The sequence below is a fragment of the Pteropus vampyrus genome, unplaced genomic scaffold (assembly GCF_000151845.1).
Source record: "Pteropus vampyrus isolate Shadow unplaced genomic scaffold, Pvam_2.0 Scaffold1, whole genome shotgun sequence".
In the NCBI taxonomy this organism is placed as follows: domain Eukaryota; kingdom Metazoa; phylum Chordata; class Mammalia; order Chiroptera; family Pteropodidae; genus Pteropus; species Pteropus vampyrus.
The window spans coordinates 32,113,660-32,118,166 of record NW_011888782.1 but is presented as its reverse complement, the minus strand read 5'-3'; the positions used below and the strand labels follow the sequence as shown (position 1 = coordinate 32,118,166).

Sequence of the window (4,507 nt, the reverse complement as noted above, 5' to 3'; positions counted from 1 at the left end):
AGAGCACGAATTCAGATAAAACTCTTCCAGGAGTGATGGAGTCCTTTCACTGGAAAAGTGTTAACACAATCAAATCCAGTAGATTTCAGTTCCTCTGTTTCTCCTCTTCATATTCTCTCTAAGAGCTTGCAACGTATTTTTGTCTTTCCAGTTCTACAATGCAGACTTGTCCTCTGTGTCTAGGGATTGGCTGACTATTAAATCTTTGCATACTCCAGATTCCCAAGCCCTTTCCTACCACAAGCCCACAGCATTCTTTGAGTTTACATAACAATCAGTTCTGGAACTGTTAGAGAATGGCTTTCATAATTATGATTACTATGTTCTAAAGTTATGTGTTTCATTATCTTTAGAGGAAAAATGAAAATTGGTCATGAAAATATATACAAATAAAGCATAGCCTTCTGTTGTAAGACTGACAGCAAACCTTGAGATTGGCAAACTAGATATTTGTATCAATTAGGATTAAGTTCAGCTGCATATGGAGTAAACCCTAAAATAACAGTGGCCTGAACAAAATAGTTTATTCGCTTTCACACAAAAGAAGTTTAAATGTAGTGCTCTAAGTTTCGTACGGTCAACTCCATGGTCATCAGGGCCCAGGATCCTTCCATCTTTCTTTTCCCTAATGATAGGGGGTGGCTTCCATCTTCAATGTCCCCCTTCACCCAAGTTGTCTGCTGGACTTCCAGTCATCACACCAATGTTGCAGTCAAGGAGATAAGGCAGTAAAACACAAGAGGATGTCTCCTTTCTTCATAAAGATATTTCTTTAAAATATCACACATGATTTATGCTTGCATCTCATTTGAGAAAACTTTTGTCAGTGGTCATACTCAGCTGCAAGGGAAACTGAGAAATGTCTTTTAGCTAAGTATGTCCCCACACTAAATAATATTGGAGTTATGTTATTAAGCAATGTATCAGAGACCTAATGCCATAATAGTGCTGTGTAATAAGCAACCATAAAACCTCCATGGCAGCAACTGCTTAAATGTCTAGGAGCCCTAGAAGCTGGGCCCACAGTGCTCAAATGTTAGGCAGGCAGCTCTTCTGATCTTACCGAGCTTCTTCACATGTCTTGGAGATGGCTGACAATTGGGCTGTCTGGGCTGGCCTCAGCAGTGAGATGGGGTGGGACTGGGGTGACTTAGCTCTGCTCTACATGTTTCCCATCTTCAACACACTAGCCCAGGCATGTTTCCACCAAGTAGCATGTAGAAACAGGCAGGAACTCTGAGAATTAGGCTCAAAACTGATATACTATCACTTATGCCCCATTTGATTAGCCAAAGTAAATTACGTGAGGTGGAGAAATATGCATTCTCTTTGTAGAAAGAACTCTAAAATCACTGATAAATTATATGGATAAAGGGAGGGGTGAAGATTAGAGTCATGAATACAATCATCTACCACAAAGGAAAAGAGGAAGATGAGCAGTATTGAACTAGCAATCTGTGCCACAGTATTTTTGAGTCTGTTACAGAATTGTGGTACTAGACTTTTTTCTGTTCTATGCCCTGTTTTAACCCTAAAGAAATTACAATAAAAAGGAGAGAAAAGAGCTAATATAAATTATACGTGATATTATTTACTAATTTAATTATTTCTTGACCCATGATCAATTACAAATGGAGTAGATATTAGTCTTAACATTGGCCTATTCTTTACTCAAGGTGTAAAGTGACTAAATGTACTTAAAATCTGACTCTATTTCTTCCAAGGAAGATACGCTACATCTTCCAACTTATGTAGAAGTTAATATGGCCATATATGACAAGTATTAATCAATAATATGTGAGCAGAATTGATTACCACTACAAGCCTAGTTCATAAAAATCTCCCACATAAAATTTCCCTCCCTCTCTCTCTCTCTGTCCCCTGCCTCTTCTCCTCTCTCCTCCTCCTCTTCTCTTCTCTTCTCTTCTCTTCTCTTCTCTTCTCTTCTCTTCTCTTCTCTTCTCTTCTCTTTCTTCTCTTCTCTCTCTCTCTTCCAAGCTGCATGGGAAATACTGAGAAGGGCGGGACCATAGGATAAAAGGCTAGCTGAGAGTAGAACCACTCCTGCCCCCTGCCCTAGCTTCAGCAACCTGCACTGGACTATGAAATGAGCAAGAATTAAAGTTTTGTTGTGTAAATATTTCAAGATTTTGCAGTTATTCGTTCCAATAGTTACACTATCCTACTTATGTAGTATCCTCCAAGTAATATGCATTCATTTCCTTCCTTAAAGTTTTGCTAAAAAATAAAATAGCTCGAATTACCTGACACTTTCCATAAGAAGTTTTCCCTTCAACTAAAATAACACTTTTTATTATAGGCTTATCATATGTATCAGTGAAGATAGGGTTCCAGTTTACAGTGGCGCTAAAAGATGTTAGGATTTCATCAAGCATTGTTACTCTTACCACCACTAATTCATTCCAGCCTGGAGTGCAGACAAAAGAGAATTGAGAAAGAGCTTGAGACACTGAAGCTCTAAAAGGTTAAGTGATATTCAGCTCTATCTCCAATGACTCTAATATCTCCTTATTTGGGGTCAATTTATAATTTTTTCAGACATGCCCATACTGCTAGAAATAACACCTGGCTATTTATTCATTGATCAGTCCAAACAAGCAATACATCTGCCTCACTAATAGCCAGCAAAAAAGAAAGGAATGGGAAGTCAGCTACAGGCTGTCTTGAAGGCAGTGTTTATAGTGGCTCCTGCCATTGTAACATTCATTACCATCTCAAGTGGGCAGAGGAAACAAAAAGCTAGGATGAAAATGCCATCCAAATGACTGTAGAGGTGTAGAAAACTGCACAGCATTGTTATTTGATTTTGGCTAAGTCATCTTCTTCTTTAGGATAAGAAGCAGGGTCATTTGCAAATAAAAACTCACTAGGGCAAAGAGGAAAGTGGATGAGTCACCCTAGGCATTTATGGTGGCAAGCAGCAAGCTTTTGCATATATATATGTTTTGCACATACACACATTTTTGCATATATATATATTTTGCACAGATAGATACAGATATAGGCATAGTTATAGATATAGGTTAGATATAACTATATATTAGATATACATATAGATATAGATTTAGATTTAGATTTAGATTTAGATTTAGATTTAGATAGATTCAAAATAGGCCTTGCAATGGCCATGCCACCCTGAACAAGCCCAATCCCGTCTGATCTCGGAAGCCAAGCAGTGTTGGGACTGGTTAGTACTTGGATGGGAGAGCACCTAGGAAGACCAGGTGCTGTAGGCATAAAAAATAAAAAAAATAAGGGATTTGTAAGCTGACAAAATAGGCCTTGCAAACTATCACATCGGTTCTCATAAACACAATGATATCAAGAGTAACTGGAGCAATTGAGCTGGATGTTGAACTCGAAGGCTGATTTCAATTGGCTATTTTTTTGTGAAAACTCGTCAAATCTAAACTGACTTCCAGATTTTTTATTTTCATGCTCTAGGAAAAAAACATAAAATACATAATTAAGCAGGAATAAATACTAACCTTCCAAATTAGAGAAACTGGGAAGTAAACACTTAAGGAGCCCCAGCTAAACTTCATCTCTCCCATGGAATTCTCAAAGAGTGGTATAGAATAGGTCTCCCCTGGGAAAAACTACAATTAAGCAGAAGCTCTTGCCCCCAGTGCTACCAGGCCCCTGTGCCTGGACTCTCAGTCGTTAACAAAGCTTTGAGGTCAAGAAAGGATTTGGGGGAATAAGCCAAATGTGTCAAAAAATGCATCAAGCTTTTCCCAGGATGTTGTAAACTCAAAGTCTTACAATGATGCTTTCTTTCTAATCAATCTATATTTTTCCGTCTTTAGCTCCTACCTGCAACCATTTATCCTCTGGAAGCAGATGAACGTCCCGATGACCAGGATAGCGAAGAAAATAGAGAATTTCACATAGAGAATTACCAGTAGATACAACATGGGCAATTTCAGGATTCTGACACCTTTAAACATAGGCAATGCAGGCAGGGGGAAAAAGTCATTTCAAGAATTCTTCTAATAAATGTATTAGAGTCAATAGTTTAAAAGAGCCTTTAAAAATAAATATTCCTAGAAGTTCACAGATTATCAAAATCGAAACACTTTCTAGATTATGATTCGAATGTTGCTAATGCATTATTCTTTCATGACAGAGTTCAGGAACCATGTCTGTCTTTTACACCCAGTCACAAAAGGTCATGTATTACATGATCTACATGAAATGTCTAAAATACGAAAACCTATAGAAATAGCAAGTAGGTTAATGGTTGCCTAAAGCTGAGGGAGATGGTAAGATTGGAGAGTGATAGTTAAAGAGTACAAGTTTTCTTTTTGGAGCGATGAATATATTCTAAAATCGATTGTGGTGATGGTTGCACAATTCTGTGAATATACTTGAAATGGGCAGACTGTATGGTATATAAATTAGATCTCAATAAAGCTGTTGCAAAAAAAGAATAAATGTAAAAGATGTTATGAGGAATAATTAATAGAATATGATAATTTTTAAT

At 37.5% G+C, this 4,507-nt stretch overlaps 1 pseudogene; it reads left to right on the top strand.

Annotated features, from left to right (window-relative positions):
• Positions 1-3,138: 3,138 nt before the first annotated feature.
• On the top strand, positions 3,139-3,257 carry LOC111736961 (annotated as a pseudogene).
• Positions 3,258-4,507: the final 1,250 nt, after the last annotated feature.